Source organism: Taurulus bubalis (assembly GCF_910589615.1).
Source record: "Taurulus bubalis genome assembly, chromosome: 9".
Lineage (NCBI taxonomy): Eukaryota > Metazoa > Chordata > Actinopteri > Perciformes > Cottidae > Taurulus > Taurulus bubalis.
The window spans coordinates 19,797,589-19,815,802 of NC_136597.1; positions in this window are offsets into that span (position 1 = coordinate 19,797,589).

Below are 18,214 nucleotides of genomic sequence, written 5' to 3' on the forward strand. Positions count from 1 at the left end.
GGCTCATCACTAGGTTGTCCTTTTTTTTTTAACATGCCTCACGCGGCTGAACCGAACGGCCGGTGGCTCGCGACTGAAAGAGAGGGCAACCTCACACAGGTGACTGCCAGACTCTTGAGTTAACAGGAAAGACATATTTCCGTGCTTAACTTGGCTGATGCTCTCAACAGACCTGCCTCTGCTTAGTTTTTCTGTACGCATGGCTGAACACGGGTACCGGACCAGTATGGGAAGAGCCAAAGACTTCTCAAAAGCCTCCTGTGATGTGTCGGTTGTGACACCGCCATGCCCCTCGACAGTTTCCTCTCTTTCCAGGATGCCTAGGCTCTGAGCTCACAGGCCCCTCACTCAAGTGAGGAGTCACCGTTCAGGAGCGTCAGCATTAACCGTACCTAATGAATGAAAAGTAGACAATCAACAGAGACTCAGCAGCACTCCTGTGTGCAAGTGCCAGATCAGAGAACACGCCAACAGCTCAGTGTATTCAGCATTTTATTGCATTCGTTGGCAGGACTCAAGCTCAATTTTCAATTAAGTACCAAAAAAGAAAAGGGAATGGATTTTATAAAAGCTGACAACAAGAGAGCTCTTTGGGGACCTTTGTGTGAGGCGCTTCCATAGACTGACATGACTGTGTTTGTAATTTCCTTACTGGTGGATTTGAGTTCCTTCTGGTGTCGAGTTATTTTAAGTAATAGCTCTCAGCTCTGTCTTTACTGCAGCCAGGACACATTCCAAAAAACCTGGTACTTCAAGCTGATATGATCTTATTTATTCAATCTTGAAACTGAAACTTTTAGGCCTCATGGTGCCTCGCTGCCTGAATAGACTGCTCTTTAGCTGGACCTACATCAGAACTATTTGGTCAGTGGACTAGGAGGTGCATCATGTGGAAAAAGCACTTGTCGCCATGTTTACTGTCCTTCCAGGAGGTAGTCTTCATGGTTCTGCTCCTGTAGCAGCTCATAGTTGTGGGTAGTAAAACGGCGGGGGTCTATCGATGCTATGAAGCCTCACAGCGTGGCTCATCCGTGCCAGCGGTGAAGGACAAATGTGCCAAAGTCTGCTGGGTTTGGCTCTTTTCTCACCCCCTGGCTTCCAACACCGATGTATCCAGCTGAGGTACAATAATTTGACACCTCTTAAGCAGCTGAACCCTTCAGCGTGACAACCGCTGCTTTGTTTTATACTCCTGCATATTTTGAGCGCAATCAAAAATTACAGTCAGCAACATCTAAACTGTGTTTTTATCCACTTTGGACTTTTGCCCCTCCCCACCCCCTTCCATCTCCTTTATCCCTCCCTTTCCTATGTGGGATTTAACGTACACTTTGTGGTAACCTTGCTAAGTTATCAATTTTTTCTATGTTCTCTCACACTGAATACACGCTTGTTTCTCTGCGCCTGCTTGTTACGACTTCAAGGACAGCTCCCTCCATCTGGCATTAAGTATTCCTGGTGCCAGTGTCGGGTTAACTGACACTCCTGCACTTAAACTAATGGCAGCAAGCAGTCATCTCCCATGAGGTGCTCACCTTGGAAAAAAAATCACCCAGCTCCCTCATCCTCAATCATAGTTGTGCTCTCGCCACCCACTGAATGAAACCATGGGCATGAAAAGAGCGATTGTTTCACGATTCAGGAATATATGAGGGCAAATGAAAACATGGAATACGCATGTCCTTTCTTGGATTTGCCCTCCTCCAGAGTTCAATGAGAAGTTGAGAACAGCACGCAAACAGAAAAAGACGAGTCAGAAAATCTTTACTCTCATTAGGAAAGCAACATGCAAGCTGATTTCTTTTTTGCATTTTAACAAAAAGTCAAATATTAAACATTGAAATACTGAAAAGAAAAGTTTGAGAATCTACAAAGTAGACACCTGAATTTAGGACAGATATAATTTCTGATAAAAAAGTAGCACGATTAACAAAATTGCATTATTTAGTTGTTAATTTCTGAATTGGCAAGTTTTGACTATTGGAGCTTGTAAATTCAGTGGGAATTCCTATTATCTGCCTACACCTGTATGCATACAGTACGTACCGCATACATACAGTATGTTCCGTGTAGTGCAATCCAATTTGATCCCATTTAGCTAATTAATGAGTTATTTCACATTTAATTATGGTCGTCTTCAAGCACCATATCAGGATTAAAGTCTCAGTAGTCACTTTCTATGTTAATTATTGACAAAAGATCAGAAGAAAGTATCAGTATTAATTCATATCTAGGCTAAAAAATTAGGTGCATTGGCAGTGAGCTTTCATGTTTTTGTATGTTTTTCTTTTTACGTCCTGATTTTAACACCTTCTTCTTCCTAACAATGTCTCTTATTGGGGATCCCAGGCTCCGTCTTATTTCCCCACATTTTACTTTGCTGTCCTTCGGAGAGGGACTATTTCCACCCTCAGTAAGTTGTAAACATAAATATCTTATACAGGTGAGTCCAGGGCAAAGAGAAGCACCTCTCAGACCACAGAAGTACAGCATCACCACCCGTCCGTCTCTAAACCTCCTTCTCAATGGAAACCTAAACAGCTTTTTAAGAATGAAGAGGTTTTTCAGTTTGTTGCTAAATATAGGCCAGCCCGGTGGGAGGTGGCAGGTTCCAGAGCCATTTTAAACAAAGATGAGCCCCAGGTCCTGCCCTGGGCCCGACGGGTGGTGACTGCCGGTGGTCCGCCTTTCTCTTATGCACCGGCTCTTAAGTAAACATTGCAATCCTGCGGTCAGCTACAGCATGGCAGCGCGCGAAAGGACTCACTGTGCAGTTGCACACAGCTATGGTGTGTTGTCTCCTTCGGCCCACTCAATCTTGGCTCCTCCCCATCACAGAGGCCTCGGCAGGGGTCGAGGGCCAGCGACAGACCTTGATGTGTGATCCCAGAACCCTGCTGGGAACTCCTGGTGGGGGCAGTGTTGGACTTCACCTTCTGGACCCCTCTGACGGACCATTTTCCATCTGGGAAAAATAAGTCTAAATTAAGAACATTATCATGTTTACTGGAATTATGCTTATTCATGATGAATTTGCAAGTAAGATGTATCAGGACAGAGTATCTCTAACATAAATGACCCACTATCCGATTGAGGCTGTAATGGACATGGTTTGACCATTATCTGTGATTTAACTTTATATCAAGGGGAAACGGAAAATAAAATAATGATTACACTTAAATTACTGTGGTTTGATCAGAATAAATGCTCCTTGGAGTTTCTTTTAGATGGAAGCAAAAGTTTGTTGGCATTTCTCTGCACGGCAAAATTACCTTCAATTAATATTTCACAAGTTTAGAAGGAATGAATATAAATTAAATTAAGCAATCGGGACATTAGTCCAATCAAAGTAATGTACTCTTTTACAGTGAGATGAGTGAGCATAAATGGTTAATTGAGCAGATGGAATTATGTATACATCACATTCAATAGTTGAGGAATAACAGCCACAGATATCAGGTTCAATCAGGAAATATCTGAAATCCCAATGTTTTTATCAGAAGGGCAACCTTTCCAGGATAATATGCCATTAATCATCAGGATCATATCCAATAAAGTGCCAGATTAATCAACGCAGAGGAAAACTGACAGCCCCGGTCCTTATCCACGGAGGAAAATAAGAGGCAACAGGTAGGCCTTTATCCATTGAGCTCTGTTCTTGCATTGCTCCCCTATACACAAAGATCATAATTTGGGGAGTCTCAGTGGCTACCTGTAAGGACCACAGGGGTGGCAAATAGCAGGGCTGTGGCTTTCTGAGCTTCTTAGTGGTGCGAGCAGAAGGATTTACGGTAACTCTCAGACAAGCGTTCACAGCTTGGACTCTTGGCATGGATTCGATATTGTCCCTGGCTGAGCATCAAACCCACTGAACCTGAGGTCCAAAAGGACCTACACAAAACCCTGGGATGTTTGAATGATAAATCGCCGACATTTAGTGGCAGAACAAAAACATTGGCCTTGCTGGGGATATCAATTTTAATTTTAATTCACAGTGAGAGCGCATACTGGGTGGTTTGATTGACCACAGATCGGCTTCTAGTTTAATTGACAAGCTCTTCTCTTTCGGGCGAGTTTCCCTGCAAATTCAGCACAGGTGTGATAGAAGGCAATGCTGCAGTGTGAGAGGTGCAACATTTGCCAGTGGGGGTGGTATCAAATATCAACCATGACTTGAAGTGCACTGACTAAGTTATCTTAAAGTTCATGTCCAGTCCTTTTGGGACGCGTAACTTATTCCTCTGTGTAACTGGACTCTTTCTGCCTGCTTCAGCCCGCCATCGCCAACACTTCTGGTTTTGATAAAATACCAGTTTCCGTGAGAGTTCAATGATGAAACCATGTGGCAAAAATAGCTTAAGAAGTTAATAGATCTTACATGCTTACCATAATGGATCGACTCAGTAACCTGCTCGGTTTTTAAGAAGGATTTGTGTATTGTATATGTTGAGGATGTTTTTGAAATCACTGGTATAATCATCTTCAGGTAAAAACATCTTAAATACGGTTAATGCTGAATTGTATTAATGTGCCGACTGCTGATTATGCCAAGAGTTGCTTTACAAAGCCACAGGACTGAATTTAAGGTCAAAGAGGATGCACTGAGCCAAACACACCAACCGCCACCCTGGAGAAAAAAGCCATGGTGCTAATATTAGGGAGAAGACTGATTACAGTGCTACTATTAGGTTTTGCCGTCAATTTTGGTCCAAAGTAGGAACGCCCTCGGCACTTCTCTTTGGTGTTCATGCCCTCGGTCCTCAATGGCACACTACATGATATAATGAAGAGCCAGACCAAACATGCCAAGGCAGACCACAGGGTTACTCACAGCCCATGCACATTCTTTTGAGGATGAAATGTGACCCGGTCCTATTTTTCAGCAGCTTGTCAGACTCAGTGTGGTGCAGGGAGGGAAGCTAGGAGGGAAAACTGTTGTCACCTTTCTATAGCTCTTACTTTTTCTGACTTACAAGATGGTAACCTCGGGTGTCAAAATGAGACCAGATGGGTGGGTTGGGTGAGTGCTGGCAGTCACCACAGATATGGAAAGCAAAGATTTACTTACAACATCAGCAGTAGACAGTAAATGGAAATTAGTTTATTGGTGAAGCTTTGAGAGTTGATGGACACACTCTGGTGAAGCAATAAGTGTAGTAACCACATGCATTAAGACATATAATGCCATATGTGAGACTGAAATTGAAGTGACAACATAATGATTTAGGGTGGATTCGGTGAAAAGTTTTGTAGCAGCTTGAGGAAGTTGTGCGTGTCCAGCTGTGTGCGAGATGCTGAAAACATTGCTCTCCCCCATGATGTCTGCTCCATTTCCAAAAACATGTTTTTTCTATTTCCTCTCTCTATACAGTTAGAGAGAAAAGTCTTTGTTGGACAGAATCATCAGAGACTTCGACTGGAAAAACACCGTCGGGCATTCAATATGTCCGAGGTTGTCATCAGATGAGGCTCATTTTGAGAAATGCTTGTTATGACTGCTGCTAACCATATCCACCTACTCTGTGCCTAGTGAGAGGGACAGCGAAGAGGAAGTCTTTCAGTCAGTCAGGTCATACTTCATCTCAGCAGGCTATTGCGCTGCTGCACGATGCACAGAGATTTAAGTGAAACTTTGCACACCCGAAACCTACTGGTGATACCATGCATGGGAGAGAAGCAGCAAAACAGTTTCCCTCTGAATGTCTACAGTTTTTCAGAAATTCTAAAAGGTCTGGTGTTGTGTTCATCGATGGCTCTGAGCCAATAAAAGCTTTGCAGGCGGGATTGAGAATGGCGTCGTCACCTTCATGTGCCAGAACCAGAAAGAAGAAAAAAAGGGCCAGAAACCTTTCTACGAAAATGTTAACAAGCGTGAATGAGATTGATGCAGCTGTACAAGTTGTTGTAAGTCAACTCACAGAAATGGCCTAACTTATAAATCTGCATATTTCTTCGAGGGAAAAATGATGACTGGCTTGTAGCAACTGCAGCTTCTCCGTTGACTGAAAACAGGCTTGGTGGTGAATTTTGCCAAAACTTGCGTCAACCGACAATGACGGGCGATCAAATAAGTCTTCACATTCTCATACAAATGTTCACTCACTTTTGTAGTGAAAGGCTTGCCCGTCATTAAGGAGAGCCGCGAAGTGGATTAAACACAGTAGAGTGCAGTAAGAAAAGGAACATATTCTGCCAGATTCTGTCAAAATATGCCAGAATCTGATATATGCCTTGCATGGCAGCTGGATCCTCGCCTATGTCACAAGATCACGCGAGAATTACAGGATCACATCGCACAAACATCCATCTCGTCAGGCTTCAAGTAATGTGTTTGTTTCCGGTACACCAGTGCACAGAACAATCAGCATCCTGTGGGGAGCTACTGGCAGCTAAGGTGGTTTAGGTGTGTGTGTGATGACATGGAGAGGCGACTGTTTGTTCAAAACAACAATAGTGCTCCTAAAGAGATGGAGTGGATGTCTTTTTGAAGAGCAGATAACGGCACTGAAGGCTTTTCTCAATGGAAAAGATGTTTTCGCTCTTCTCCCGACTTGCTTTGCAAAATGATGTTAACTCTGATACAACTTTTTTTTATTATTGAGATGTACTTTCTTTATGATCCCCTACATTTCTCAAAATATCTTACACTATGATGCATTCTGCTGTTGGTATTATTGAGAGAGCCACTCACACTGACTGTGATTGGATCGCAAAAGCAAGACAAGAAGCAAGTCTTGCAGCTGCAATACATTATGGGCAACTGATATGTCGGAAAGTGAAGAAATGGTATCTTCTTCCTCTATACTCCATTTCTCCATGTAACCTTGTTGTAACCCTTGCTCTGCATTACAATACGCATCACTGATGGTTTTGAGCGACACATTTTGTGCGGTCATACTCCATTATCCAGTAAAATTGTCAATTTGATGCCCTGCTGGCCACTTCATCAGTCTATACCTTCCCATTACGACCAGTTCCTCTAACTGCAGGTTTCCACCGACCGCAAGTCTACACATTCCTCCTCAGGAGCACAACCACAAAAGCAGTTCACCTCCTCAATGACCAAAACTCACTGTGCGAGTTTTAAAAAAAAGGGCCAGACTCTCCAAGAAACACGGCCAACTTTACCACTGAAATAGATTTCAATAAATTTTAATTTCCGCAGCCACTTTTCCCGCTTCTAAGAACGTAATGAATTACCAAACAAAAGCCTTGAAAGAATTCCCTCGCATTTCTCTTTACTCAATGAATTACCTACGACCACACAAGGAAAACAAAAGATGGCAAGTTTATTTTTCTGTGGTGGGGCCATTTCAACAGAGCGATTATTCACTGACACCACCTTCAAAGATTCCTCAATCAAAACGTTCAAGCACCCACTGATGGTACTGAGCTACAGTGGGAACATTCCAGTACTGTGTATTATATTGTCACATTATAATTAGTTAAGAACTGGAAGGGTATGCTTTGTATATGTTTTCAAAGAAAAAAAATATAACATCTGTAAAATAGTTGTCTAAGAATGTTTTCAGTGCTGCAAAGCTGATTGGCACACTACTAATGTGTTTATTATAGTCGTTTTTTTTTTTACCACTGTACACAGAGGAGCATATTGTTCATTATGTGATCATAGATTAGATTATTACAGCAGCAAACACAGCACCTGGTTCCACACCTTTGAATTGCTGCCCAAATACAGAGCAAACACCCCACAGCAAGAAAAAATAAACATAACAGGAAAAAAGTAGGTTACTTTTGATTTGATTTATAAAGCACTTTAAAGGCAGGCTACAAAGTGCTTTACACTTACAGAAAAGGGGATAAAGGGCATTTGAATAAACATTTTACCAAAGAAAAACTATAATTATTAAAGAATAAGATCACAAAATGGGAGAAAGAAATCAATAAAAAATCAATGCAAATAAAAATAAGCAGGTATTGAGATTTAAAACACTCCCTCAGAGGCACAATATTATATAACCTGGGAGCCAACACTGCAAAAAGTAAAACTAATAAAACAAATGAGGTTTATAGAATATAAATACAAAGAGACATGAAAACTTATTCCAAAATGGTCAAAAACGTGCCATAAAAAACAAGCACATACCGCAAATAAAATGTACAGAGATGCATTAGTTAATGATGATGTGGGAATATGAATAAAACAAGGATGTGTGAAAATCGGTTGCATTTTGTTGCTCTGGCAGTGACAGGCTTATTGCAGAAAATGCTTGTTTGTTTGCTTGTATAACTGTGGATATATATATATATATATATATATATATATATATATATATATATATATATATATATATATATATATATATAATTATATATTTATTATGCGTGTGTGTGTAAGTGGCCTGTGTGTGGCCAGACTCGCTGGGCTGATCTTGGCCCCTGGCTGTTGCTGGCGTTCAGCATGTCTGTAAAGAAACAGCTGGAGGCAAAGCCAACACCAGTCCCGTTCAGGAGCTCGGCCCTGCCAGCAGCGACAGATTCCAGAACTTTCCATGGTCCCGCGTCGCCATGCCAACAGGTCTTGGCACGGCACAGCTGTCCTGATCTGCACACCTGGCCCACCAAGAGTCCAGAATCACCTCTCCTGTCACTGTGTGATGAACAGGTCATTTACAACCCAAGTGTTTGTGTGTTTTTAAGAGTTATGGGCCCAGGTAAAGAAAACACCGTGGCAGTGGACCTCCTGTGTGTGGCCCTAATCAAACAGAGCTGAGGACTTGAGCACGGTAGAATAGACGGGCTTGAATTTGTTCAGACTTGTAACTGTGGAAAACCCACACAGGGGGATATATTCAAAAAGAACCTGCATTATGGAAATGGGGCTCGATAAAGATTTGTTTTGTTTGTCTTTGATAGTGCCTCTGAGCTTGTGGTTTTAGCTTTAACATAGAGGAGCATGTACCAAGCCGGGGGCAAACAGGATTAACCAAATGCAGGGCACAGGCCCCTAAAGGGAATCGCTTGAAATGCAGTACTAGACGATACATATTTATCGTCTGAAATGCTTTCCAAAGTGTCGACCAGCTTTCTCTAGATGGAGAGATAACTCACTGGAGAAAGTAAATAAAATTATATTTTTTTCTGTAATATTCTCCATGTCTCCATTGTAGGTCGAGAGGAGGAAGTACCAGTCAGTTTTAAGGTATTGAATGCTTTTCCTAAATGCAGCCCAGATGTCACATTTAGGATGTCTACATTACATTATATGACATTCATTTGGCAGACAAAGACTTTGTCAAAAGTAGCCTACATTTTTTTGCGTCTTGGCTCAATGACTGACACGTTGAACCGGGGATCAAAACACCAACCCCACGATGACGGAGCTCTATAGCACACGTCACCCGCCCCATGACGAAAAACGGGAGGGATCTACTCCATGCCTTTTTCATGTGATCATTTCCAGGTTGCCACATAGCTGCTTGTTGATTTAAGGCAATGGTCTTTAATGAGGAAAAAGAGAGAAGTGATTTTTGTACTCCTGGAGGACAAAACTGGACAAAAAGTCAAATGTTAGTTACAGATTGCCAACAGCAGTGACTGCTGCACCAAATAAAATGATCTCAAACAGAAACAAATCATTTTACTTTAGTAAATGTGTTACCTAAATAAGGGGCTAACAACTGCTTTGTCAATACCAAGATGGGACATTTTGTCCAACGACATCTATTTTGCAACATGAGAACAAAAATAATCACAGTAACTGTGAGAACAGGATTAATTTTGTTGTGTAGAACATGAAGCCCAGATGACACTGGATGTTAAACATTTAAAAAGGTGTGTTATAGTCATATTTGAACCACTAATCTATGCTGAGCTTCACGATGATCAATCCTTCCTTCCTGGATGAATGAGTGCAGGAAAGTAGGTCCTGATTTAGTTTGAAGGATGTTGTGTTGCTTTGGTCGAGTGATTCTTTTACAGCATGTGGGGCGGAAATCTCTGTGGATGTGTTCGTGACTCAGTTGTGACTTCTCGTTCTAATTCAATTGAGGGGAAAAACAGTTCAAAACCTGATATTTAAGAGGAAAAATGGGTTATTCACATCGTGAAAATGCACATTTCTCCTGGTGTATCTTGGCTCAACATTTTTAAGCAAAGCCAAACTTTATAGCCATTGGAGAAAAAGTTATAATTTTTGAAGTGTTATGTGTATGAGATGGATTATTTCTGGATTTAGTTGCCACCCATGATATCTAACTTTTAATCGTACACATAAACACACACTCACACATTATGGGTGAAGTACGAACAGAAAACATGATTTGTGTATGGATGTCTGGCATGTGAACTTATGATTGATGGGTAGATAAAGAACACAGGCTGACACTTATAGATCCTTTTACAGTTTGAAAACAATGATGACATACGCAAGCATGCACACATAGTTTGGCAAAGGAAGCACAGCAGAGTGCAACAGTTTAATCAAGGCCATTAATCATCCAAAGATAACAAATCCAACCTAAACACGTTGACTCTGCCCTGACTGTTAACTGGTGACTCTTAACCAAATCCGTCTGTGGTTGCTCGTATTGACTGCAGCTGTTGAGAACACACACAGAACATGTAGGTACCCTCGTAAAAGCATTCAATCAATTATAAATGCATACTCCTCCGTGTTTGTTACTTACACTACTACGAGCAACCATCAGCTGAAAGTCACCAGTTAACTCGTGACTCGGTCGTAATCCCGTCGTTATTCTGTAGATTTTGAGTCCGCTGTTGGAATATCGATTCTGACAACCGAACATGCAACAACCAGACACTTTGATGCTTGTGACAGTTTTAATTCAACGTTTAAAGCTTGCTAATTCGTCTGGACAGCTAGGGCAAAACCTTCCGTTAGCCAAAATGCGCGTGCATAACTTTCGACGACATTGGCTGTAAAAGGGTCCATTAGTGGCTGAAGGATGCCAGCTCTGAGGGATGCCTGGGCATGTCCTCCTTGGTAAGTGATCAGGTGTTTGACTCTGTCTGGTAGGAAGGAAGTCCTTATTAATGTTGAGGAGAAGGTCGAGGCTCAGCAACCTCAGGCATGCCCGCCCACACACACAAAAACACACACGCTCCCATTCAAACAGCCCAGAACTGCTCTCTCTGTGGTTCATTACTGTAGAAAGCAGCTGGTGTGCTCTTACATGGACAGTCTTGATTGGGATCAGATATCTACAGCTGCGAAGGTGTTAATATAAATCCATCATCGTCTTTTACTGTTTTAACCCTCCTTGTACTTTTTTTCTTTCCTGGCCATTATTTTATAAAAATGAACCTGCATTCACTGACGCAAGGTGTAAACACAACAGAGACATGTTATCATCAGGCACACGAGGGGCCAGCCAACCTCGGGGAGATGATCCTCCCATAACGAACGGCCAACTCTGACCATCTCCCAAGCAGACGAGGACCCCACCCCAAATATAAACATAGGCCTAAATACGGTTAGTTATGAAAATATGGTGGGTCTACCTAGACTGTAGGTAGTTAATGGGAAAGACTAGATTAGTCATAGCAAATAATAACTGCAAGTTGTCTTGTGTATCAAGCAACAAAAAAGGTTTGTAGCATGACATGTTTGAGTTCATTTAGTGCATGAGAGCGTGCCTCACTGATTAGCTCACGGCAGTTACAGCTGGAAACATCGCCCCCAGACCGACAGGATTGTCACAGAATTATAGCACCCAACCTTCGGTTCCACCTCAGGTACAAGCGGTTAGCTTTGTCAGCGCTTTTCGTCGTAGTTTGCAATATTAACACCGTTAGTCATGAGCCGCCGGCTCACAGTTGACATGTTGAGAGGCAATCAAAATGCTCGAAATCGTCCCAATCTTGCACCTTGAAGTCCACTATTCAGTCTCTTTCAGCTCCGTTTTGTTCTCCACCAAATTCTGAATAGTTAAAAAGAAATGAAGTGTTAACTAGTGAGGTTTAGAGGTGCTGTCAGGCGGAATGTGTTACTTTCAGTGTGCGTTAGATGAGCTGCATCAGGTGCTAAGCTAAGCTTACTGGTGGTATCTTCATTTTTACTTAAAAGACATACATAGTATTATCAATTTCCACATCTAACTTTCAGCAGTACTCAGCCCTAAAACCAAAACAATGAGCTAGAAGATGCTGCAACGCTCTGTAGAGCTCAGGAGAAATGAAGAACCAGTAGCCCTTTTACGTACAACTAGTTATTTGTGCAGCTTTAAACTTTTTCTTCAGCAAAAACACTATCATTTTTGAGCTGGTGTGGGAATCCCCCTGACCCTTCGTCGTTGTGGACAGAAATACCAGCGACCTGTGAAATGAACACATCACACCTACACAGCCACTTCACTCCCACCATTAACACTGAACTTTAAAAGGTCTACAACAGCTCTTTCCCCCCTGTAATTCATCTGCACCACAAAGCTCAACTCTCCTTGGGGACAGTGTAATATAAACATATTCAGCATGCCTCAGTATTTCCAAAGCCACCCACATAAGCCATACCCCATCTGAGAGAAAGGGGGATCTGGGTCTGAATCAGTGCCGCTATATTTACAACTCTTACAAAACAAACTTTTAAAAGCTAATTCCCTTTTGCTCACGCAGTGGCGAGGCAATGAAAGCCCGGCCTTATGTTACAGGGTTGCGAGACCGTGGGCAGCACAAAACCAACAGTTGTGAGCTCTGCCTTCCTTCCTTTGCTTTACAAGGGGATGCAGATTGGAGAAATATGTTGGCTGTTGTGAGCAAATCCGCTTCATGGATTTAGACTGTTGGAAAACCACAGTCGGACAGAAAACAAGCCGCCTGGCCAGAACCCATGTTTGAATTACACTCGGTGTTGATTCATCTGCTGCCCAGAGTATGTAATCGAATGTCTAATGGACTCACTGTTCATTAGTGAATTAACACTTTTGAACATTTACATCATCACGCCGAGCACATGTTTCCAATTTATGAAAGAAAAGGTTATTTTACAGTTTTTGCTCAGTGGGTGGGGATATTTTTCTCAGTGTGTACCCATTCTGAAAAATATAGAATTACAGACCCACTTTGATCACAACACCTCTTAAAACTGTGCCTTGTAAAGTTGTAAAGGGAACATTACTGACAATGTTGAAGGACCAATCCATAAATGTGATACTGCGACCTGTGTTGAAATACTATCATCCGAAAACTAAACACAAGCCCAGTGTACTTTTCTCAGCTCCATGGACAGAACGTGACGTCTGATCCACATGTTATAAGCTATAAGATGTAATAAAAGTACAAATCAACTCTCTCACTTTACTGTCAGACATACAAGTCTTTATAGTTAAAGAAATTTTATTTTTATTTTTCCTGTCATTATTTTAGCATCAGCCTGATTTGGATTAGTTAAGATATTTTATATCAAGTGTCTGTTTCTAAGAGTAATTTCACTGCATTTATTTTCAGATAAAGCCATTTCAGCCATAAAAAAAGGCTTGTTTACAGTGTTCAGTTCAGCCGTTAAAAAAAAAGAGCTTGTTTAGTGTAGATCTGAAGAGTCATAGATACTCCTTAAACAGTGTCCTCTCATATTTGGTCAAATTTGAAGTGCCGCTCTAATTTATTGTGTCTCACAGGAAAAAAAACAATTTCGATGACCGAGCAAATGTCATTTTAAAAGGCTGTCTGTCTCTCTGTCTGTCTGTGTTGGGTGAAGTCTTCAGTAAAACAATATGTGGCCTTCTGTAAAAGAGCATGATGTAATTGTTCACCACATTTGACTATTTTAGCCTTATAAACCAACTGGAACGTACTTTCAATAAAAATAACAAATCCCATCTTTAAATATTGCAGATATAACAGTTCCTTTTACAAAGAGACCTCTGCTAAACAAGACCACACACTGAAAAATACCAATTAATAATAAATGATCAAAGATGACATATCCTTCCTCTAATTAGCACCAGTGAGTCTGGCTCCTTCTGCTTTGCGACAGCCACCCAACTTAAATGGTGCTGCGTTTCTCTATCCCGCCAGCTGCTGCAGTGTCCCAGTTTCATGTAATTCCTCATTTAAAATGATTTATCCAACTTTTGTGGCACAAAGACATGCCCAAGATTGTAGAAGTTATAGTGAAATGACTTGTTATGTTCGACAAGTCAAAACCCAAAGAAATTCAGTTGTACTGTAAGACAAAGAAAAGCAGCCAACTGTCACATTTGATAAACTGGAACTAAGAGATATTTGCTTCAAAATTAATGAATACAAAATAAATAAAAATCTGCTAATCTATGAATCAACAAATTGTTTCACTGCGAGTTTATCACTTACATTACTTTTACTCATGTTGGATTTAAGACCACCACTCAGATTAAATGTATGTATATAACTCACTCAATAATTCCCTTCTTGCTAAATAATGTATTAAGCATAGTATGAGACTTCCTATTCTCTTGTTGTCCTTGATACCGTCTCACGGTCACACAGCTTTAACAAGTGCACAGTGTTCTCTAGTTCTCCTGGAGCAGCAGAAAAGTGAGAGGTAAAACCTGAGGCAGGAGAGTGCCGTGCCAGTCACCCTGCCCTGGTGAGCACAAAGCGGGTGGCCCTGCCTGACGCAGGATAAGGCTGTCCAGAGGCTGCCTTTAGCATCCGTGTCTGTCTGCCAAGCACTGCTAGCATGTCCCAGGGTATGCTGGAAGGACAAGACTTCTCAACAAGGCCTCTGCATTGAGTGCAGTCCATTTAAAATAACCTATGGATAAATAAATACAGGACCTAAGTTCCCTTTACAGTAATTGGTCAGGAAACCAACAGAGACAAGCTCGTTTACAGTAAATGGATCAGCTTTGAGCTGGTGAAGTGCACTTGGCTCACACCGTGCATTATAACGATTTGGAAATTTCAAGTGAAGCATTTTCTTTCTTTTTTTTCGATGGGAAAACAAAACTGTGTCTGTGTGTCAGAGCACAAGTAAATATAGAATGATGTTAAATATAGAAACATTACAGCAAGTGCTTATAGATGATGTCAGAGCAAATTAGCACGTGCAAAAACAACAAAAACAAGGGGAGTCTGAAAAATTCTGATAATATTACTTCAGTTTCTGCATGTAAACTTTTTTTTCTTACTTTTCAAGGACATGCAGAAACATGTACACTCACTCTCTCTCCCTCGTACACAAACACACACAAACACACACAGTGGTTAGTTTGGCCAACCTTGTTGACCCACTGGCTTAGCTGTGGTTGCACGCTGGACGCAAAGCACTCATTAACGATTTGAGCCTGCTCTTCACTTATGCAAACAAACAGACTCGGCCCGTCATTACCGTAACACCATGTGTGTGTGGTCTTCTCAATCAGACCTCTATTGATTCTTCAAATTTCGCACGCGAAACGGCACGGCTTGTCAAGCGCGTAAAAGACATGCAGCACGCAGACTTGTGGCATGTTTCAAAGCGGTTGACACACTAGCGGACACATTTTTCATCCGCCTCAAATACTGCACAGTAGTTGCTGCAGCGGGCAGAAGTCTGTTCCACAGGCATCACCACAAGCCACAAAACATAAAACACCACAGTAGGTTTTATGTTGCGTGTAAAACGCCATCATAACCTAGAGCGCTTGCCCCTCCACACCAGCTCCACTTTCTCCCTTCAGACAGAGCTATCTTTACATGGACGAGCAGTGCATGAGTCGGACTGTGAGCTCTGCTGTGTGTGTTGCTTGGCAGCAGGGCAGAAGTTTATGGTAATGTTTTGGGTGATAGGTCAGGAGGGTGGCGGCCATTGGTGGTGGCTGTGTGGTAACTGTGTGGGGTTTCAGGCTGTGTTCAGCTGGTCTGGGGTCTGCCTCTGAGGTCAGGAGAGTAAGAGGGGGGCATCAGACATGGGGCAGCTTGTGGTTTAGGTTTAGGTTTGGGGGGGGGTTGAGGGTTAAGGAATAAGCCCCCCCAGAGGACAGGGCCACTGCAGAGAGGCCAGCCATAGTCAGACACCCAACCATAAACATCTGCCAAGAGAGAAATGCTAATGAGGTGGCCACCTTATAAGGCCAGGTCAAAGACCTGGGCTCTGGACTTGTTTTTCTGCTTTTTGAATCACTCTAAATCACATCTTGGGCATGATCAAACACACGGTTTAATCATAAGAGGAACAACGTTCATGGTTTTCACCAGAAATAAGCTCCAACATTGAATAGATGAGTGTAAAAACACTCCGGTTCAGATGAGAGTTGAGCTGTGCCAGGCAGGAATCATTTCATCTTAGAAATACATTTTACAGGCAAAATGTCCAGTGGCAGATATTTCCTGCCTGAAAAATAATGATTTAATGTACCTGTGCTCTAGACTGAGTCTGGACAACATGCTTTTGTCCTAGTAGGACCTCCCCGACTTACTGTCTCCAGGAGCTTGACATTTATGGTTAATGTTAAAAAAGAATCCAGTTATAAATGAGAAATCAGCCCCAAAGCGCTACCTGAGGAGGATTATCATATATCAAGCAGTAGAAACAGGAACAGACAAATCTTGCAGCTACTTTCAGATCAAGTGAATGCGTGACAGAGGAGGGCATGTTTGGGTAACCCTGAGCAGGAATTAGGTAATGTTCAGGATGTATGCCTCTTAAAGTGTGGAGCAGTGACCCTTCTCTGACATCCTGACTAAACTGTCCATTGTGCATTGTGGCTCAAAACCTAAATGTCTGCTTTTACAGTTGGAAACATTGACTCAAAACTTGTAAATTTAAATCTGTGCAATATAATGGATGTGAACATGTAAAATGTTGTACTAAACATTGTTTTTAACTGAGAAATATGCTCTTTCAATAGCTTAGCTATATCCAACATTTCAGTGAGATTCTTTATTAATTATTTAAACATAAAGCTGAAACAATTCGACTATCAATTGATAATTTGAACTACAGACAATTGCCAACTATTTTGAGAATATTCATGATAAACATGCATTGTTGCCAGCTGCTCGAATATATTTATAAGAATAAATGTGTACGTTTTAAAAGTAATCATTGTCACAATACTAATGTAAAATATGAAAACAAATTGTTTTGCCAACAATCCCTGGAAGTTGTCTGAAAATATGAAAAAAAACTGAAAATATGTTTTCCCTTCACAAGTCTTTGTTCCAAACACTGGTCTGTTTCAGATGAAACTAAGTAAGTAACACTTTACAGCCCCAGCACATACAAAAGCCTGGCTTAGCGATCACATACTTAAAAGTGATTTTATGGAAACCTTAAAACAATTAATTTCCATTTCTAGATTTTTCCATCTAAATCTAAACAACGTCACCGGAAGTTCACAACATTTGAACTTTGCCGTGTCTCGAAGTTAGTTTGATGAAGAGTTCTTTTCTCCCACCGCTGATCTCACGTCAGCGTGGAGCGTCCAAATTTAACGCGACACAATTTAAACACCAATAAACCACTAACCGAAAAGAAAACAGAGAGCATCAATTTTAAATTTCATCTCCTGAGATTTTATGAGAAAAAGAAACGCTGCCTCAGAAGCAGAGCTGTTGAAAATAGCTGAACCAGAAGAAGGTAAAGACGAATAAAGAGCATTCCTGGGAAGACAGTTATGATTGGAAGGTGTGAATGATTAATAGAAGAAAAACTCTTCCAACTACCCACAATACGACATTATGAAGCATGCCTCAGATGAATTGACTGAAACGGCCCGTACAGTAACTCATCGTTGAAAAACCATTATGAGGGGAAAGTAACTCTGCAGAAGTCATTTTTCAAGTGAGGTTTTCCAGGATAACAAACCTGAAGTTCTCATGTGAACAAATGGCCAAGCGATCAAAGCCCTTAGTGCATCATAAAGGGACCATTATCAAATACACTGTATAACCTTGGTTTCTGTTCTTTGCAGCTAAATCTATGGTTACAGATGATGATTTAGGCATTATATAAGTTAATTGAAGGCCATGTTTAACATATACGCCAGTGAATACTTATTTCTTTAAACAGACTTTGGATGTTTTTATTGTACATGTCTTCACTTTTCACTTTCCCGTAATGTTCAAATTTCACTTTCAGCTGGGATAGTGTTCAGAATTAAAGGGGAGCGGTGCTGCAAAATAGTAATAAAATAATAGAGATTGCTGACAGCACCAAAATGTGACTTGTGTGGGAATTAACACTGACTAATGGGCATGCCCAGTACATGGTGACTCTGAATTTTACCCGACAACAAAAGCAGGAACTGTTACTGCAACTAACGCTACGATT